We start from the raw sequence: 22,309 nt of genomic DNA on the forward strand, positions 1-22,309 counted from the left end.
TTTTAGCAAAGGGTTGGGTGGAGGCAATGAGTACAGTCTGGCTGAAAGAGGGATTATGTAAGGATGAGTCTTTACTCATACACACAAAGGTTCTTAGTAAATATTTAATAAAAGTTTTAAACTAATATTGTGTTTAATTATGGAATTTTGTTTGAGGGAGGCACTGTAAATGCTGAGTATCCTAAATATGAATAAAATTTTATCCCTATTTTTAAAGAACTCTCAATCTGATATAATCAATACTTACAATTCTATAGTATAATACTAATACTTAGTCTGAATAAAATATTATGAGAACTTTGGATTGATGCTCAACCCTTTTTAATTTGCATATCTGGAAAGCTAATAAGTGACATTTCCCAGAAAGATTTGGTTCAATGAATCTTGTGAGAAATGATTCCAGAACTAAGCCATGTGAAGAGAGAGGAAAGATGCATGGAATCTAATTTGCTGTGTGGGTTTGGTAGAAGTAATGTGAATGATTTTGGAACTTAGTGGTTTCCTATAGCAGCAGCAACAGCTGAGGTAATGAGGTTGTGTGGTGAGCAACAATAATGGCAGTAGATTCCTACAGCAATGGTAGTGGGAGCTTTTCTAACCATGGTAGAAACAGAGTCGTTGTGAGTGCTGGAGGTTGTTACTAGGAGTTGGAGCTACAGCTAGCTCCTTTAGTCCTTTCAGTGGTTTTCTAAGCAGTCAATTCCTTGCTTTAAATCTCTTTATGCCTAAATGTGACTGGACTCTCTTTTATGCAACTAAACAGTGATTGATGCAGAAATAAGCAAAGTTATAAGCAACTGTCTTTCCAGGAAATGGGAATGTAGGATGAATTATCCTGAACTGCTTGTAGGCAGTGGGGATCTGGTTACTATTAGAGGAAACTGGTACTTCATGATCCACAGTGGAGAAATAGTTATTATCACCTGTGGATTGCTAAACTAGTAATATGTAAGTCAGAGACCCTCTCTGTCATCACATAGAGAGAGCCTCCCAAGAAATAAACACAACAAAGGAAGGCAGAGCCAAGAGATGACAAGGGATAGATTCTTACTACCATGATTTGAGTCCCTGTATCCAGGGCTATCCATTTTTAGTTATATAAGAAAATATATTCTGTTTTTGTTTAAAAAAATGATCATCTGTGTTCATCTGGAATGAAGTGCCTATTAAAAACAAGGTTTGGTGAACCAACTGGCCGCTGTGATAGACCATTATGGAAAACACAAGGAATACAAAGGTAGGGGTTGTGTTGGTTGCTTCCACATATGCTAGAAAACTTAAAATTATAGGCTTAAGATTTCAAAGTCTTAGTTCAGGGTATGTTCAGAAAACCAGAAGATTTTATGATTGCCCTAAAACCGCCCTTATCTCTTATAGCCACAATTCTAACACACCAGATATTAAAAGGAGAGTCTGATTCAGTAGATTATCACTGAGGTAGAATTAAGAATTTTACTTGATCTCTGATGTGGAAGTTAGGGCATTGACTTGAAAAGAGTGGGACTCAAAAAATGGTATCCTGTGCTCCCAAAATCCATCGGGCATCCCATGCCTACAGAAGCAACCTCCTTCCTCCCCTGATGAGGCTGGTCTTACCTTTTTTGAAAACCGTATTATGATCTTATGATAGCCAGTTTCCAAGAAGGCCTCAGTGATTTCTGTTTCCTAGTATTAAATACCTCTGTATAGTCCCCTCTCACACTCAATAGAGTTGACCTTTGTAACCTATAGAATATTGCAGAAATGATGATGTGTGATTTATGATACTAGGTCATAAAAAATATTACAGTTTCTGCCTTAGATCTGGGGAAAGCCAGATGCCATGTTGTGAGGACACTATAGAGAGGTCTACAATGGTGAGGAACTGAGGCCTCCTACCAACAATCAGTACTAACTTACCAAGTGTGTGAATAAGCCATCTTGGAAGCAGATCCTTCAGCCCCAGTCAATCCTTCTGATGACTGTTGCCTCAGCTGACATCTTAACACCAGCCTCATGAGAGAACCTGAGCCAGAACTACCCAGCTAAGCCAACTCCAGATTCCTGATCTAAAGATACTGTGTGAGATGTTTGCCGTTTTCAGTTGCTAAATTTTGGGTAACTTGCTACACAATAACAGATAATACAGACCTCATCTTGCACAGGGATATCAATTTTTTTCCTTTTCCATCCTATCTCCTCTTACTAACTCCAGACCTATAAATTGAGTTAGAGCCGAGCATGTTCCTAAGGGACCAACTACAAAGTAAGTCTGGGAAGAGAAACATTACATGCCAGAAGAATGGCAATATTTTGCTAAACTGCATTAGCAAAAAGCTGGGGAATATGTGTAGGAATAGACTCTTAAGGGTGCAAGACCAAGGAAAGAAGAATGGAATTTTAGATTGGGCCGAATTTATTGAAATGAGAACACTTACCAGAGATTCTGGAGTCACATTAGTTTGGGTAGCTAGGGGTATTCTAGTTATGCTCACTTGGTTAATTAAAAGCTAGACTCAACTGGTGACTGAAATTAAATAAAGTTGAGTTGCCATAAATTTCTTGATATAATGTTGAAGACAAGCTCCAAAGGTCTGGAAAGAATGCAACATTGAAGTGTGTTGTTATTTGTATTGAATTATCTACCCTTATGTCCCCAAAAGGGCCTAGAGCACATTATCTTCAAACCATAGCATGAATAAATAGATTGGTGAGGATAGTCCAAGCATCCCTGAATATTACTGTAATGACTGTTCTCTGGGGATAAAAATTGCATTATGTTGGCATTGAAATGGGCTTTCTACTTTCAATGATGGTGAGGGATGCTGAGGTGGCAGAGGCCAGGTAGTGGAACATAATAACTTCCATAGTCACATTGGGCACAATTACCAAGTATAGTCAGAGTGGTAATTAAAAGTTTTGACCTACAGAGATCTTTGGTGGTGGCTAATTGGTTTTTCTTAAATCTAATTTAATTATTGTATTGTATTTATTTATTTGAGACAAGGTCTTACTATATAGTTCAGGCTGGTCTCAACTCCTGAGCTCAAGCAATCCTCCTGCTTCAGCCTCCCAAGTAGCTGGGACTGTAGGTGTGCACCATGGCACCCAGCTGGTGGTGGCTTATTGATCATAGAGTTTCTATTAAATAGTACTAAAATGGAGATGGGTAGTTCACTAAAGTCTTCAAGATTTGTGCAAATACACGTTTGAAGCTCTGACTTGGGGGGCAGGGGGCAAGGACAATATATGTAACCTAAACTTTTTTGCCCCCACAATATGCTGAAATAAGAATAAAAAAAATAATAATAATAAAAAAAGATTTTTGCACATAAACAAACTCTAGGTTGGGAAAACAGAGGCCTGACTAGAGACACCACTAGGAGTAACAGCCCTCATCCATTTCCTAGTACTGGGAAGCTCACAGATCCAGATGCCTTTGAATACGGGGTATGCTATGTACACTTGAGAAAGAAACTTGTGGTTATAGCAAAAGTATGTTATATAAATCTTTCTCTCAGCCTTTCCCTAAAGAGACATGTAGCTATTTGCTAGGGTAAAACTGTGCACAGGGGGAAGGGAAACATCTTGACCTTTAAGGGATTATTATACAATAGTGTTAATCCCTGGTGATCCAGAATACTATGCTCACAGACTTACTGATCTTACTGTACACTCCATCTTCCAGAAGCAGCTGGCCTTTAGAACTCTTGAATGGCTTTTTGAAGCCTAAGTTCCAGTGCCAGTATGGAGGGAATACTTTGTAAGGTTAGGGTGTTGCCCTATTGCAGGGATTAGCAAATTATAGTCTAAGGGCAAATATGGCCCACATCCTGTTTTTGTACAGCTTTCAAGAATGGTTTTTACACTTCTTAAGTGTTGTAAGCAAAAACAAGGAATATGTGACAGATACCATATATGGCCTTTAAAGCCTGGTATATTTACTATCTGGTCCTTTACAGAAAAAAGTCTAACTCCTGTCCTACAGCATTATGTGCTGTGAACCAGCAACCAACATAAAGTACTGTTTTCCCCTTATCTACATCAGCTGGGAAACCCTGGAGTGAGATAAACATCTCCCACTATTATACCCAACTAATCCACCCACAAAATGGTTTACTTTCTATTCCCACAACTTTGAGCTTGTCCTTTTTAGAATCTTAGTATCCAAGGAAGGAATGTTCTCCCCAGAAAACCCAAGAATGTTTCCACTTAACTGGAAGTTTATACTATTAGTTGATTATTTTCGGCTCTTGATGACATTGGAACAGGGGGAAGAAAGAGGTTACTGAATAGGCTGGGATGATTTATTCTTGATTGATATCAGGTGAAATATAGTTGCTGCTATACAATAGGAGTAAGGATGAGAATGTCTTGAACCCACAGGATGATTTGGTTGCCTCCTAGTATTGCCAGGTATAGTGGTAAAAGTTAATAGGAGACCATAGTAATGCAATTCAAGCAGAACCACCAAGGACTCAAATTTCTCAGGAATTCCACATCATGTGAAAACCTCAACTAGCTATGGATGCTGGCAAAATTAATATGGAATAGATGATGAAGGAAAGATATTGTAAACAGTGGCCTCAAGAATAGTTGTAGAAATAAAGATGTAGTGGCTACTCATCTTCTTAGTTCTGTTTTGTATATATCTATATATGTTAATTATTCTCATTGACCAGTTTTCTCCCCTACTTTATATAAGATATATTTGTAATTTAGCTAATGGCATTGTACTTATGTTCATTTTTAAATTAAATTTAATTTTTTTTGAGACAGAATCTGGCTCTGTCACCCAGGTTAGAGTACCCAGGCATTATCGTAGCTCACTACAACCTCAAACTCCTGGGCTCAAGTAATCCTCCTGCCTCGGCCTCCTGAGTAGCTGGGAGGTGTGCACCACCATGCCAAGCTAATTTTTTCTATTTTTAGTAGAGATAGGAGTCTCGCTCTTGTTCAGGCTGGTCTCGAACTCCTGACCTCAAGCGATCCTCCTGCCTCAGCCTCCAAGAGTGATAGGATTACAGGCTTGAGCCACTGGACCAGGCCTATGTTAATTTATTAATTTTGATGATTATATGATGGTTATATAAGATATTGACATTAGGGGCAGCTAGGTGATGGGTATCAGTACTATTTTTGCAACTTTTCTGTAAGTTTAACTTTATTTCAAAATTAAAAGTTACAAAAAGCACGTTATGAAAACACAAAGAATGTATAATTTAGAAATATATATTATAAAGATGAAATTTGAGATGCCACATGGCCATAAAATATAAGATGCACTTAAGTAATGTTTGATCATTCTTTTTTTAAATGCAAATTGTATTAAATATACCTTATAAATTACACTAGAGTCATACCAGGAATTTTTCTTCATTTCTATCATGTCTTTGATTATTTCCTCCTTAAAATTCTTGTCTCTTTGGAACTATGAGAGAGATATTGGAATCTCTGGATTTATCTTAAATATCTCTTAAATCACTCTCCCCCAGTATACTTGTTCTTTTGGAATAATTCTTCAGCTTACTCTTCTAGTGTTCCTAATTTGCTCTTCATCAAAGTCCATTTGCTGTTTAATCCATCTTTTAATTTTTAAAGTTTTAACAATCTTTAACTGGTTATTTTTCATAAAAGTTAGTTCTTATTTCATGGATGCTATGTTCTCTCATATTCTTCTGGGGATATTCTGTTATAGAATGGAATTTTAAAAATGCATGTAAGGTGTTTAGAACAATGCCTGACATCGTACCAGAGTGCACTAAATAAATATTAATAATTAACATTTCAAAGATCCTCCTCTGTTTAATAACAATTTGCTTGGGTTTTAGTTCTTTTGTTTGTTTATTGGTGTCACCCTTTCATGGTATTGTTTTTTCTTGGGTATTGGGTGTTTCCTGATTTTGTTCTCATCTTGATTTTCTGTGTTTTCTGTGCATGATGCTGTTTCTGTTTATCATAGTTTGCTCTAGTGATTGTGAGAGAGGGATAAGATGTAATCTTGGACAGGATATGCTAGTGGCTAGTATTCTGAGTGTGAAATGAGGCTTCCCTTCCCAGATGTAGCCATTGGGGTACTGCCTGCCTTACCTGCCCCAAGTTTCCAGAGTCACTGTGCTACTTAGGGGCAAACACCATTCTGAGTTATCTTTGGCTTTGAAGAATGGGGGAAGAAGCCCACACAATCAGAGGTTTCAAATTCCATTCCCCAACTGTTATCTTTTATGGTTGCTCTAGGACACTGTGCTCTCTCCCACTTATACCCCCCAACTCCATGTATCTATGATCACCTCTGAGTTTGAAGTCTGATTCTTGCTCTGCCAATTTGATTCCATTTGTCCTCTAACTTTCAGAATCTCAGGATTCCAAATCTGCTGGTAATCTTGGGCTATTCATTTTATTTTTACAACTCAGTGCCTTGGTCACCTGGTAAACTCAGATTCATGGTTCAAGACTCAAAGTATTTTTTCCTCTATGAGTTCTTCCTTGACTCAGACTTCTTTGACCATATTTCTTCTCTGAACTTACATAGTTCCTTGTATACATCATTATTGTTATTTACAAATGTCTATGTTCTTCCTTATTAAACTGTGAATAAACTAACAAATGAAAGATACGCTCTCTGAAGGTCTGTTAGTAATGCTAGCGTGTCCACCAGATTATTTTCCTTAGACGGTCTTGCTGAGAGGTAACTACTACTTTGTGTGCTTATTAAAAAATGAAAACTCTAATATCATTAAATTTTGGAATTTATTACTACAGACCAAGAATGAAAAAGGTTTAACTTGCCCTACCTATGAAGAAAATGAAAAGGTTGAGCAATCCTAGGAAAAACAATTAGGATGAAGATATCTTCTTTTATCCTAGAGAACAGATTCTTAATGCTTTAGAGAGATTCATTTCTAAGCAAGCTTATGCTAACCATATATCATTCCTATGTATTCATAGGGAGAAGAGTAATAGATGGAAACACTATGAGCTCTGTAGTCAGGCAAATGTGACTTGGAATCTCAGGTTTGCCTCTTATTAGCTTTGTTAAACTGGATAAGCAACTTGAATGCTCTGAGCCTGTGGGAGACGCCTTCTAAAATGGCTCATAGTGATCTCTGCCTTCTGGTATTCATGCCGTTGTGTAATACTGTCCCATTGAATATAGGCTGGATCTAGTGACTTGTTTTTAATAAATAGAATATAACAAAAGTGATGGGGTGTCACTTCCAAAATTAGGTTATGAAGGATTGTGACTTCAGTCTTACTGGTGCTCTCTCACTCATTCACTTTGATGAAGCAATTGTCATGCTGTGAGCTGCGCTATAGAAGCCCAGTTGTCAAGAAACTTCCAACAGCCTGAGAAAAAATGAATCCTGCTGACAGGAGTGAGCTTAGAAGTGGATCCTTCCCTAGTGGAGCCTTGAAATGATTGCAACACTGGCTAACACCTTCACTGTAGCCTGGTGAAGGTCTGAAGCCAAGCTGCACTTGATTCCTTACCCACAGAAACTGTGAGGTAATAAATATTGATGTTTCAAGCCACTAAGTTTGGGGGTAATTTGTTAGGCAACAGACAACTAACACACAGCCTTAGCTTCCTCGTCTCTAAAATGGGGTTAACAGCCTACCTCACAGAGTTATCATAATTAAATGAAATAACATATATAAACAATTTAGCATCCAATATATGATCAAAAAGAAAACACACACACAAAAAGGCAACTAATATTAACTAAAGTCCACTAAGGATCTCTACCAGGCAATGTTGTATTATAATGTAACAGGCTCCATGAACCCCTGTATGTTTTTTACAATTCTCTCCCTTAACTAACTACTGTCCCTTTGAGTTGTTTCCCAGAAATGATGGACTCGAACTCCTGGCCTTGAGTGATCCTGCAGCCTCAGCCTCCCAAAGTGCTGGGATTATAGGCATGAGCCACCATAGCTGAAATGATGGATTTTCTCCAAGACAAAGGAGCTAAGATTGTGAAGGCCCCAGAGCAGACTTCCTGACGCCAAGATTCACCATCCCTCACAACCTACTCCCAAGGTATGTAAGCTCCCTTGTGAGATACGGCAGGGCACGACCTACCTACCCCAAGGCATGTGGCCCCTCCTTTAAAAGCCCATGCTGTCCCTTAGTTGGAAAGACAGATCTGAGGCAGCTTCTCCTGTTCTCCTGACAAGATGTCTGTTGTATTAAAAATTCCTTTCTTCCTTTGTAATCCTCGTTGCCTCAATAATGGGATCTGTGTGAGACGAGCAACTGGACCTACACGAAAACCCTCGCGTGGTTTCGACAACAATAACACTGTCAGTATTAAAATAATGGTTTTTAAAAATGCTATGTAGCATTTCACATAGTGATTTTACATGTATTATATTATTGGATTCTCATAGCAGGGCTGTGAGGAAAATAGAGAATAAAATATTATTTCTCTTAAAAGAGATGAAGAAAATGATGTTTAGAGAACTTAAGTGACTTGAACGGAAAGTGACTTGACACAACTAGAAAGTGTCAGAGCTGGCATTCAAACCTAGTCCTTTTCCCATCACTAACATATTGACATTCAACACATTTAATTAACAACTACTAGGTATCAGGCATTATTCTAGGCACTGAGGATACAGAGGTGGATAAGAAAGTCAAGGTCCCTACCGTCAGAGAGCTTATATTCCCTCTTGTACACTATAAAATTGGATATAAGAATTTAAACTTTTCATTAATTAAATCTTTCCTATATTTAGTCTGAATTTGTGTGTTTTTAACATTTTATGACTTGGAAATGTGACATTTATTTTATCATTAACTGAGTCCATTTCACTAGCAGTAATGTAATACAGGCAGAAACATGATTGTGTGTTTCAGTATTCAGTATTCGGTTGGCTAAATACCAAATAAATGCTCCATACATACACCAAACAATTCTTCACTGATTTTGATAATAGAGTTTGTGTCTTGAACTTCAGGCCTTTGTTTCATAAGCATTATTCATTTCTCATGTTCTGGCATAAAGTTTAGTTGATGAAAGTCTATCTTTTTCCTTGAGTACAAAATTATGCAAAAATAGAACAGGCACAGTTTAGGGGTGTTGCACAATTTAGGGATTGCTGGAATTACTTAATGTATGCAGGAACAATGTGAGAACTTTGTAAATGGAAATCAGTTTACTGTGAAAATATTAGGAAGACTAGAACAGACTAGAGCTCTGTATTGTATTTGACTGGATTCTGAAGCCTTGAGAGTAACTTGTTTTCTAGAATAAGTACACATGTAAGTGGCCCCCCACTGAACAAATTTCAATGATCCCTATGTAGTTCTCTCCCTTAACCAACTACTTGACCTTTGAGTTGTTTCACAGAAATGGTGAATTTTCTCCAAGACAAAGGAGATGAGATTCTGAAGGACCCTGGGCAGACTTCCTGATGCCAAGAATCACTCTCTCTCATAAACTGCCCCCATTACATGTAGCCCCTTGTGAGATTCACCATGACCTGCCCTGAGGCACTGGCCCCTCCTTTAAAAGCCTATGAGCTCCCTTAATGGGAGAGGTGGATTTGAGGCAGCTTCTCCCGTTCTCCTGACAAGATGTCTGTTGTATTAAAAATTCTTTTCTTCCTTGGCAATCCTCATTGTCTCAATAATAATATTGTCTAATAATGTCTCAATCCTCATTGTCTTTGTGAGACAAGCAACTGGACCTAGACTGAAACCCCCTTACGGTTTTGACAATTTTTGGAGGCTCATTCAGGATGATGTTGCTCATGGTTTGCTGGCTGTGGAGCAAGGAAAGATCAAAAACTTCTCTTAGCAGGTGCCTGGCCAAATTGCCAGAGGGTGGCTTTGGACTCTCCCACCAGCTCCAATGTTACTGATCTCCCATGCCTTCTTTGTGGCCTCTAACGAATTGGTGATTGCTTCCTGATTGCCTCTGAAGAAAAGAACTCTGGATTTGGATTTTGAAATTCTCATGGGGGCAAGTGAGTGCTATTTGAAGGTACCACACAGCGGGAGATGCCTCTCTCAGTTTGGGAAATTCTCAGGGAATTCCTGTTTGTTTTCCATTGTATAAGCCTCCAACTGTTTGTGAGATAAGAAATTAACATCACTGTTTTGATTCAGCACTCCCAGGGCTTATTAGGTGAAACTTCAGTTTATTTCTTTGGAACCTCTTGAACTTCTCTTTATGTTGAGTGTTTATCTGTATTAGTATGTGGCATGAAAATGTTTAGTCTGTTAAGTTCTTTGTGTCTATTTTCTTTTTGCCTACTTTAAACTTGCTGTTGATAGTATTATAAGCTTGGACAAAGGTCTGGGAGGTTGAAAGACACCTCTGATGGTAGTTTCTCTTGTGGCAGGTTCTAAGTTCTGAAGGGTTAAAAGATACCCCTGTCCTAATGTCTGGGAGATTAAAAAACATCTCTGTCCTAAAGTCTAGGAGATTGAAAGACATCATCATCTATGGAGGCAACCTGGTTGAGATGCAGGGACACCTGCTGTTGGACAGGGAAAGAGGAATGGTAAACATAATGTGTACAGATTTATGTAGAACTTCAGAGGATCTCATGAAACTTTGGGTGCCTATGTGTTTAGATGTGTTTTGTATATGTACATGTATTATATGCCTACATGGTACCAAAACTGGCTTATAAATAAAAGGAGCTCTCATAAATTAAATAGCCCAAATGCTTTTCAAGTTCATGTGAATTAAGTAATCTTTGATTAACAAGTTGGTTTTTAAAACTTACTGATAAAATAGCAATAAAATGCCTTAAAAAATTGTCAATACACATTTTTGCCTGAGTTTAGTGGTCATTTTTGTATTTGAAGGTGTCAGGGTTTGACACAAAGGTCATAAAACTAAAAACCCACTCAAAACAAAATGATCTGAATTTGTATGATTTTTTTAAAATAAGTTAATATTGCTGGTTTAATAAAAACAACCAAATATGAGCTATTGGCAAAAATACTCATGTGTTTAAGGTTCTTACTCAGGTAAAAATGTGGACATGCCTAAACAAAAATAAGTGTCAGTAAATTAGAATAAACAAAACCCTAAGTAAATGATAGCACAAAAACAGAAATTTACGGTTACAAGTTTATGAAGATATTTTGGTTTTGGTCACTCTGAGTACTGGTTGTAAGGTAGAATGTTATGTGTACATTGTGTTCCAATAGCAAAGGCTTTGCCTAGAAAAATTTTTAAAAAGAATCCTTAAACTGTTAATTTTTTATAGTACTTGTTTAAAAAAATGAACAAAATGGTAATTCTTAGATTCCAAAGAGAATCTTATTTTTTGTTAGTATTACATGTAATTGAGTTTGTACTTAAGTAGAAAAATGTTTTGAGACTAATTAGATTGTTTTTAAAATAGCTTGATCTTAGTGTTACAGCTCTTTTAGAATTTGTCTAGCAGGTTTTCCGGTCCTAGCCAGAAGACTCCCATGCTAAAAAAAAAAAAGAAAGGTTGATCTTGATCCTTATGTTAAAAAAAAAAAAAGTTATGACTTTGTGCCAACATTTGAGATGCTAAGGACTGATGTTAGAGGTTTATTTGGTCTATGGTCAGATAATGTCATGTCAATAAATTTTATTTTTAGAATTGGTATTTTAGAAAGATCAAATTAGTTAACATCTTTAAGAAGGATGTGTTCTAAAACTTCTATATTTATAAAACTTAAAGATGTTACATTGTTTGGAATAGCAAGTCTTACTAGGATACTTACATTTGTTATTTTGGTAGTTTGTTTTTTAAGTTTAAAAGTAATAGTTAAGGGCCAGGCATGGTGGCTCATGCCTGTAATCGTAGCACCTTGGAAGGTCAAGCTGGGAGCATCGCTTGAGGCCAGGAGTTGAAGACCAGCCCAGGCAACATAGCCAGACCCAATTTCTACAAAAAATAGAAAAATTAGCTGGACATGGTAGCTCATGCCTGTAGTCCCAGCTACTTGGGAGGCTGGAGCAGGAGGATGGCTTGAGCCCAGGAGTTTGAGGTTGCAGTGAGCTATGATGATGCCACTGCACTCTAGCTTGGGCAACACAGTGAGACCCTGTCTCCAAAAAAAAAAAAAAAAAGTAATACTGAAAATTATATTTTGTGATTGTTTCTTGGTCTACGTTTTAAAGTTCATTTCCCAATTTTGTTTAAAAAATATGTTTAGATATTAAATTTGTTTAGACCTTAAATTACTTTGTTGAGGGCACAACTAATATTCACAAACTATCTAATATTCACATACTATCAAAATAGTTTAGTAAACTGCTAAAATGAATTAGGCAAATATAAATGAGATAAATGTAATACAATTACAAGAGGTTTGCTATAATCTGCTTCTTTTGCACCTTCTCAGATCTATATCTCAGAAGTTCAACTTTTGCTATGTCTTATTGCTTTCAGCTTTTCCTCCCTTTGAGAAGGCCTGAGATGATAATCCTCCCCTTCAACCTTTTTGTAGGCACCTGTAACTCCCCCCCTCTGATTGTAAGTCTGCTGTTAAGATCTGACACTAAAATGTTTACCTTAAAGGTCTGAAAAGCAATGTTTTTTCTTAACTTCTTGATATGTCTAAATTATTCAAGATGTAAAAGATTTTACATTTATTATTACATTTTACATTTATTATTAAAGATTATGTCAAAAATCCTCCTGAGTTGTATATTCCCCTTCTCAAGGTATTAGTTTTCTGGTTTCTTGTTCCCTTTATAATATTCACTCATGACCCTGGACACAGTCTTCTTATGACTAATAGATTCTGGCACCCTTTTCCTGAGGTTTGACTTCCAAGTTGTCTAAATGGGTTTCCCATAAGAAAAAACAATTTCGCTAAAGTATTTTTTTTTTTTTTTTACCTTTTGGTAACTGGCCTAAGAAACAAAGATTTTATGTTTTATCAAGATAATTCCTATGTTGTCCTTATTAGGTTTTTGACTACTTGGGAAAACTGAGCTTTAAAAAGTTAAGGCTTTTTTTCTGTATTGCCTTTAAAGTCTTCTGATTATCACTCTTGATTAAGTGAATTGCTATTATTTTACAATAACCTGTGATTCTGTTTTGATCCAATGTTTAGAGCCTTTTAACATCTTTTACAAATGTCCACAAAATCTAATTTGAATGTTTAGCTACCTGTGAGCTTCTGTTTTCTGGTCATTGTTGGAACCAGGCAGGACTTACATTTTGTTTAGAATGTTGTTTGTTTATTCTGATAAAAATCTCTAAATCCTTAGCTCAAATGGTTTTAACAAATGCTTATGTTTTGTACAGCGAATTCCTATGAGTGTGACAGTAGCTTGATGCTAATAGGTAAGTTAATTTTTTTTCAAATTTAAAAATATCAAGGGGGTACAAATGTTTTAGGTTACATTGGCCACTTTTGTAGTGCTTGAATCCTGGTCCATCACCCAGATAGTGTTCATTTGTACCCATTAGGTAGGTTTTTGCCCCACCCTCCAGTAAGTTAATTTTATAACCTTGCTTTTGGCATTTGTTTTTTTTGTTCTTATGTTGCTTAAAAGGTTTTAAAATTTAATAAATGCCTGTCCACCTCTATTCCCATCTGGCCCAGAAGATATTTAATTGGCTGTAAGTTTTTTGACTTTAAGTCTCTGGCCACAGGGTCCCATTAAGGGACAAGATGGAACTAAGCCAGGTATCCAAACCACCCCATGTGGCAAAATAAAAGTTTGGCCATTGATGCTGCCTCTGGCAAATCTGGCCAAAAGTGGGGAAATGTAACACCACCCCCATGGACTGAAGGGATCCCCTCTTGGCCAAAGTGACCCCAAGGAAAAAATTTAAAACTGAGTTCCTGGCCATGAAGGGAAGGGAGGTCAGGCATGCCTTGTTATCTTGAAACTTGGAACCTCCTTCTAAATTGGAGAGAGGCTGTAAATCAAATAGCAGTCCATACCACCCACAAGCAGTTGTGAAGATTCTTCGGTATGGCTGGGTTTTGCCAGATTTAGATTCCTAACTTTAGGCTAATAACAAAATCCCTCTATAAAGCCTTAAAAAAAGGGACAGGGAAATGCCACAAGGCTTTTTTTTTTTTATTTTTTAGTTTTTTTTTTTAATTTTTACTTATTTCCATCCTAATTTGTCGTATACAAGGCTTTCTTGACTTTTAAAAATTAATGACTGCCCCCATATTGGGCCCCCTGGATTTATATAAGCCTTTTGATTTCTTCATTCAAGAAAGGCAAGGAATTAGACTCATGGTATTGACACAAACTTTGGGGGATCATAAGCAAGCTGTACCTTATTTCTCTGAGCAATTGGATGTGGTAACAAAAGGATGGCCCACTTGTCTGAGAGCAGTAGGTGCTACTTAAGATATTTTACAGGAAGCTGAAAAGTTTACCCTTGGGCAACTGGTGACTGTTCATACCATGCATGACACATTACCCTTACTAGAATAAAAGGAGGATTTTTGTTACCAGCGAGTGGCTGGATGGGTAAATATCAGGCTACTTTGTTAGATAATCCTAATGTAACTCTGAACCTGGTGTCACCATAAATCCAGCCACTTTGCTGTCTACAAACTCCTGTTCCTTACATTCAGATTATTGACCAAGTGTATTCTAGACTCCAGGATTTGACTGATCAGCCCCTGTCTGACCCAGATGAGTTCTTTATGGATGGAAGCACCATTAGGAAACAGGGACAATGCAAAGCTTAGTATGCTGTGGCTCTGGGCCAAAAGGTAATTGAGGCACAAACCCTACTCCCTGGGACATCTGAAAACATGTTTGTCTAGTTTGTCCTTTGGGGATTTTTGTTTGCCTGGCAAGACAACTCTTTAGTTAAGATCTCTCAATCTATTGCCTCTTCCACTAACCTATTTCACTGCTGGGTCAGCTACCTACAACTGTTTTGATAAATGTCTAGAGGAATTTTAGGATGGAGATTACATCCAGGGAACACAGGCCAATATTTCCTGGGAGGGATCCCAGATGGTGATGGGTACTTCTTTTGATATACCTTACTACCTTAGTGGGGAGAGGGTGGCAGTTCAGCAGCATGTACTAAAAAGTTTCGGTAATAGCCCCAATATATTCATTCTTCCTCATACCCCAACTACACATCCCATTTCCAGAGAAAGTAGCCAGATGGATGATGTCCTGATTCCCTAAGACTGAGGGATGAACTAAAAAGAAGGGGGGAGTTGTAACCAGCCCCACATTGAACAAATTTCAATGCTCTCTCTATAATCCTCTCCCTTAACCAACTATTTGAATTTTATTTCCCAGAAATGGTGGATTTTCTCCAAGACAAAGGAGCTGAGATTCTGAAGGCCCCTGGGCAGACTTCCTGATGCCAAGATTCACCATTCCCCACAACCTGCCCCCAATGCATATAGCCCCTTGTGAGATACACCATGACCTGCCCCAAGGCATGTGGCCCCTCCTTTAAAAGCCCATGATCTTTAGTCAGAGAGACAGAGACAGATTTGAGGTAGCTTCTTCCATTCCCCTGACGTCTGTAGTCTTAAAAATTCCTTTCTTCCTTGCAACCCTTGTTGTCTTAATAATTGGATCTTTGTGAGACAAGCAACTGGACCTAGACTGAAACTCCCTTGTCGATTCAACAACACACAGTATGACTGTCCCAATATTTTTTTTCCCCAAGCCTTTCTAAAAAGGGATGTTGGTTTAGCTCCTGATGACATGAGTCAGGTCAAATTATGGTGCTTTGATAGATCATACATATTTTTCAAAGCCAGGATGGGTACTTAAGAAGTGAATTGCTGTTAAGAGAGTTGTATTCTATGGACATCTTCACTCCTGCCTCTCGAAATAGGTGCTTGGTTGAGAAAAAAAATAGTGAATGAATGTTGCTGAATGAATCTGGGAAAATCTTTTAAGGACACCAAAAGTTTTTGAGGCTTTGACAATATACCACGATTTTCTACTTCTTATAGTATAAGAGATGATGTCTGACCTTTTCATATATGTATATATATATATCTAGAATAGCAAAAATAACATTTTGCATTTTAAAGGCCTTCTCTAAAAATCCCAAAGTACCTCTGAAGTGTTAGGCAATTAGTTCTTCCACAGCTATAACATGGTTATATAATCTACTGCAGAATTAATTGCCTAACACCTACGAAGTGCTCTGAAAATGGACATCCAGAGTGATTTAAAAATTTTTTAGTAGCATAAAGAAAAGCCTTAGAATAAAATCTTATTCTGTCATTCCAAGTTTACCCACTTGTATTATTCAGACCAGGGTTTCCTTTATGTATTTTGGGCAGGGAAATAGGGGCTACTTCTTTATATAAAGTCTTGGAATCATGATTCAAGGTGGAAGGAGTTTAAAAATTAAGCTAAAAATAATTCCAATAGTGAAATTCCTAAGGGTGAGTCCCCTTTGCTCCTCTGCCCACTAAGAATTCTGGGATCCTCTTTCCAGAAGGACAGGGGAAGAGTTGTGACAGTAAAAAGGACATGGTGGTAGCAATCAACTTGATGAGTTTTGAGGCTTGACAATTCAACATTCATCCCTTCACTCAATAAATACAAAAACAAAACAAGTCAAATTTGGACATTTTCATAGATTATAGGCCTTTGACTAATGTACTACATTTCTCTAAGACAAAAGGTAACCACCATGAAATTTTGCATGCCCCCAAACTTGGATAGTTGTCCAATTTAACAGTGCCACAAAGAACCTAACATGGTGCTGTGTGAGATTAAAAAGAAGTCCAAAGTATGGTCCCTGATCTTAAGATGGAGAACCTTTCAACTAATATGTATATTTTCTAAAGTAGAGTCCTTAAAGTGCTAGATCCCCTCAGAAGTCTTTGAAGGTCCCAGTATCATCTAATCTTTGAGCTTTTTTTTTAAAAAAAAAAGCCTTATGTGGGTAGATATTCCACCTGTACTAATAGGTCCAAAATATTCATTACAATAGCTTTTCTCTCAATGCCTTCACACATTTACAAATACCCCTCAGAGTTGGTAACCTAACCCCTACCCATTTCCCCTCAATGGCTTCCCACTGCACTTGAAATAAAATATAAATTCCTTATATTGGCCTATAAGACCGTAAGTAACCTGCCCCTCTCTACCTTCAGAAAACTTCTACCATGTTTCTGGCGCTCTTTACTTCAGCCATTAGTCTTCTTTCTATTCCTCAAACACAAAGTTTCTTCCTGCATCAGGATGTTTGCACTTGCTTTCTCTTCACCTGGAATATTCTTTCCCCAATCTTCATTTGATTGGCTCCTTATCACTCAGGCATCAGCTCCAATATCATTTTCTTAGAAAGACCTTTTCAGATCACTGTCAGTTAAGACTGTCCTTCATTTACTTTTTTTTTCCTTATAGCACTTATTAGTTTATTTTCTGTCTCTCTCACTAGAATGTAAATTTTTTGAAAGCAAAGACACCTTTTTTTGTTTTTTGGTGTTGCTATGGATTTAGTCTAAGTTTTTAACATTTCTTTCAGCACATCTGGAATTTTAGGAGCGTCAAATGTAGGCATTTATGTCACCACATTAAGCCTGAAATTCCAGTTTGTTTGGGGAAAGAGATTTATTTTGCTGAAAGGTATTTGTAAAGAAAGCCATGCTAACTGTGATGTGACAGATTTCACATCGTCAACATATAACTCATCTAATAAGAAATTAAAATCCTTTAGAGAATTTGTTTACAAATTTGACAGAAAGCATCCTTTAAGGTAGATGACCACTCAAACTAATCCTGGCTGATAATTTCCTCTGCGAAGCATGTAACTTATTAAGCCTTTTTAAAAAATCCATCATCTTTTTTAGGGGCTTCAGCAAATTAAAGGAAAAGTGAACAGATTTGTTTTCAAGGTTAATTTCTAACTTCAATTAATACCTGATTCATGACTAGCCCAGCCTAAGCTAATAAGTAAAATCCTTTTATCAAGCCATCCCACTAAAAGAAATGAAATGGCATTTGATGATATCTAATAATGTCAATACATGGGCTGATTTAGCTTCTGGTCTATAAAATATTACCAATGGCAGAGTTCCAAGTGATAACACTATGGCAGATGGCTGAACAAGCAGAGATCAGACTATCTTAGTTTGGGGATGGCACTCATCTCATTATTGCAGCTAAGTTTACTAATAAATTCTAGTTTTACATTCCTTTCCCTTTAGACCACTATATTAATTCAGATGATTTTGCCTTTTCTTAAACTATCTTGAAAAATAAAGGGCATTTATTAGCCTAAGTAAAAAAAAAAAAAAAAATTAAAGGCAGCATAGTAATTCAGTGTGGTTCAGAGGGCTGGGTGTGGTGGCTCACACCTGTAATTCTAGCAGTTTGGGAGGCTGAGGCAGGAGGATTGCTTGAGGCCAGGAGTTTGAGACCAGCCTGGGCAGCATAGTGAGACCTGTTTCTATGAAAAGAAAAAGAAAAAAGTGTGGTTCAATCAGGGCTCTGGTATAATTTCTCACTAATTTTTTCACTCTTGCTTTCTTCTGTGTTAGCTTTATTCACAAGCTGGTAGCTAGAAAGCTGCAGTATTCCAGCTCCCATGTATGCAGGACATGATCTTCCTTAATAGGAAACATCTTTTTTCAAAAGCCTCATAACATTGCCCTTGCTTTTCACTGGCCTGTATTGGGTCACATGCTACTCCTGGACCAATTCCTGTGGTCAGAGTAATAGTATACCTCAGTAGGCTTATATCCAGGTTCCTGAACAATTTTTATAAGGGCAATGGCATTATACTCACCAGGGTTTTTCAAACAGGGGGTCATAACACAAGAATGGATCATGAAATTAATTTTGGGGTTCTAACCATCATTTAAAAAATTAACTGGAATATAAAATTTGAGACTGTATTACACATATGAAGAGTTACATTTTATGAAACTTTGGTGAACACACATATGTATCTGGATCACAGTGTAAAATATGTTTCTTTTTGTGGATTAGGGTCAAAAAAAGTTTGAAAGCTACTCTCTTAGACAAAACAGGTTCACCACTCTCAAAGCTGGAGTGGGGTCAGCTTCTGCTTAAGTCAAGGGGTATGTAGGAAAAGAATGGATACCAAATCAAGATATGATTTGGGAGAGGAAAATAGATGCTGGGGAGATAGCCAACAATTTTCACTGCAGTCTGCTTCACACTTTAGTTACCATTTAATCTATATGGATTCCAATATAGACATAACCAAACATTTTTGTTTCCCTTCCAGTGTTTTCTAAATTTCAAAGTTTATCTCCCTTCCAAAAAAAAAAAAAAAAAAAAAAACAACACTTCCTTCCCTCCATCCAATAAGTATCTACGCTGGAGCAATTTATACATTTTATCATTTGGTTGGTGGAAAAAGCTTGGTTTCCAAGGGAAAAAAACATATCTTTCAAATGACTGAGCATATCTTATTTTCACCCTAATCTTAATATAGCTTTAAATTTAGATATTACCTGATAGATACTTTAGAACTCATTCTAATTCAACCCCTTTAGCTTAGTAAATGGAGACATTAAGGCCTACAGAAGGGGATGAACTTAAGGCAATTAATTAGTTGCAGAACACAAGTCTCTTGACAGCCACTTCAGAATTCTTTGCATTGTACTAATTAACAGTGCAGTTATAACAACTTTAAAAAATAAGTTTTATTTTTTAAATACAGCTGATGGATTCTTTCAAGAAATGTAGGTGAATTACATTTTGGGGAATAAAACTGCATTTTTAAGGCAACAGGGGAGTTAATTAAAGAAATGCTACTTTTAAAGTGTATGAAAGGCAGATTAGTTACTACTCTATCTGTTTCAGCGAAGGTAAGGATTATAATTTTTTGTAATGTTATAGTTTTTTTTATGTGTTTTACCTTTTTTTCTGTATTTCACCTTAATACTTTACTTTTTAAACAAAGAAATTCAATTCCCTGTGCGTTTTTTATAGGATTAGAAAATTGCCAAGTTTTTGAAAGACCCAAATAAGTCATAGCTACAAAGAGCTTATGATTGGCGTATCTATGAATGTATGGTGGTAGGGCAAGACTGATGTATGAAATAATCCTCATTTAGAAATTGAGGCCAGACATGGTGGCTCAAACCTGTAGTCCCAGCTACTTGGGGGGCTGAAGCAGGAGGATCACTTGAGCCCAGTTTGAGGTTGCAATGAGCACGATGATGCCACTGTACTCTACCCAGGGTGACAGAGACTCTCCCTCTCTCTCAAAAAAAAAAAAAAAAAAGAAAAGAAAAGAAAAGAAAAAAAAATAGGCTGGACACAGTGGCTCATGCCTGTAAACCCAGCATTTTGGGAGACAGAGGTGGGAGGATCGCTTGGGGCCAGGAATTGGAGACCAGCCTGGGCAACATAGCAAGACTTTGTCTCTACAAAAAAGAAGAAAAATTAGCTATGCATAACGGTGTGCACCTTTAGTCACAGATATTCAGGAGGCTGAGGTGAGAGGATCACTTAAGCCCAGAAGTTCAACGGTGCAGTGAGTTATGACTGCCATCAGTGCACTCTAGCCTGGATGACAGAGAGACATAAAAAAAAAGGGGGGGGGGGAGAAGTAATTTCAATTACTTTAAATATAGGGATTAAAAGTGGGAAAGTCCTTTTGGGTTGGACTTATCAGTTTAATTTTACTGTTTCATGCATAAACAGGAAGGGTAGCTGTCACTTGAGGGTACCATGAGAATTTAGTCCCCAAATAGCTCTTCCACTATTGAGGCTTCCTTCTTGCTCCAGATTGAGCCTCTAGTTTTACAGTCTCAGGGATGTTTTGCTGGCAGAATGGTAACCCAAGGACTTTAGAAGTATGTAAGAAAGGGAGGCTGGCAGTGCTCCTTGCTTTGCTTTGATTTTATTTATAGAATGGAAAGCCAATTCTGAAGGGTAAGTAGGGTTTAAACATAAAGGAAAAGAATTTTAATTTTCTCTTTTGGGATTCAGCCATGGTAACTACAATAAGTTAGGGTAATCTAGAAGTTGCTATCTGTAACTACACTTGCCTATTGTTCAGCAGGTGCCAGATCCACCTTCAGGTTCTAAAAGTCCATTCTCACTGGCCATGCAAGGTATCCATACCTGATATAGGTCATAGAACAGATAAACAGCTGGTATCAAGAATCAAGTTGGGTAGAGTCTAGGAGCAGACAGCAGGGTCCCAGGTAACGGGCTTGGATTTAAATGGAGGAATTTTGACTCTCAAAGGTTAGGGGGAAAAGATTGGAAAACAAGAAGTCTCAAATCTCAAGAGGCAAACATCTGGGACAGATAACTAATCAAGGGCTTAGGCTCAGCAATCCCATAAGGAGTCCAGTTACCAGACTTGAGGTATAAGCCAGACACAGACATTATGGCATTGCACATGCTTCTGAAACTAGGATATGATCCTGGGATTAGTAGATAAAAAGTATTCCATTTATGAGAAATTATGAGGTATCGTTTGGAGAATTTTACTTGACAGTAACTTAATCCATATTTCATATCAACATAAGCAGCCATACTTTGAAGCAGATAGCTAATTTTGGATGAATTTAGAAGTAAACATGGAATTTGAAAAACATGTCCAGATTACATCACTGTTTGATGCTCTTAGAAGTTTGAAAGGCAATTATGGGAAAATGTAGTGTTTTGGGGGCTTATTTTAAACTAAATTCTGCTGCTCATTGTGTGATCTAGGGCAAATCGCCAGATTACTTAATCCCATAGGATTGTTGTAAAGATTATAGATAACATACAAAGTATCTACTAAGGTGCCTGACAGACAAATAGGTATTCAATAAGGGGACAGAAGGGGAAAAAACCTGGGCTAGAAATGCTTATCTTACTACCTCAGATCAGGATAGATCCTATGGCCTAAAAGGCCGTTGATTCTCTTTTCATCTTTTTTTTTCCCCCCAGTTTCTCTTTGTCTTTTCAAGGCTAGCCCCGGTTGGAAGGGCTGTTGAGTCTCCATAGAAAATAAAAACTCAGATTATAAATGTGAAGTATGGATTTAAGTCTAACTGGAACATGGTTGGATTGGCAGGTAACTAATACATGTTGCACACTTATTCTTGATTACCCACTGTTAGGAGTTTTATATACATCCTTATTTAATCTTTGTAATAATCATTCAAAGGAGGCATAATTATAATTTTACAGATGACATAACCAAGGTTCAAGAAAGTTCAGATTGTTCTACATTAAATAGTGGAGCGCAGGTACTAGAATCTAGTCATTTTACCACATTTTGCCTTAATGGAGGGGATATCCCTACTCCCCCAAATGGGAGATAGGTATGAATAAGTGAGATTAAGCAATGGTTATCTACAGCAGCAACCAATATTTAACAGAGTTGGCGACCTGTGTTGTGTGATGTGACATGGGAAAAGTAGCCCAGAGACAGAAAA

At 37.4% G+C, this 22,309-nt stretch overlaps 1 non-coding gene across 1 annotated transcript; it reads left to right on the forward strand.

The window, feature by feature from the left end:
* Positions 1-11,354: 11,354 nt before the first annotated feature.
* LOC123643096 lies at positions 11,355-11,416 on the forward strand. Its single transcript, XR_006736661.1, has one exon. It is a non-coding gene; the product is annotated as a U7 small nuclear RNA (small nuclear RNA).
* The last annotated feature ends 10,893 nt before the right edge of the window (positions 11,417-22,309 follow it).

Source organism: Lemur catta, chromosome 7, assembly GCF_020740605.2.
Source record: "Lemur catta isolate mLemCat1 chromosome 7, mLemCat1.pri, whole genome shotgun sequence".
Classification (NCBI taxonomy): Eukaryota; Metazoa; Chordata; class Mammalia; order Primates; family Lemuridae; genus Lemur; species Lemur catta.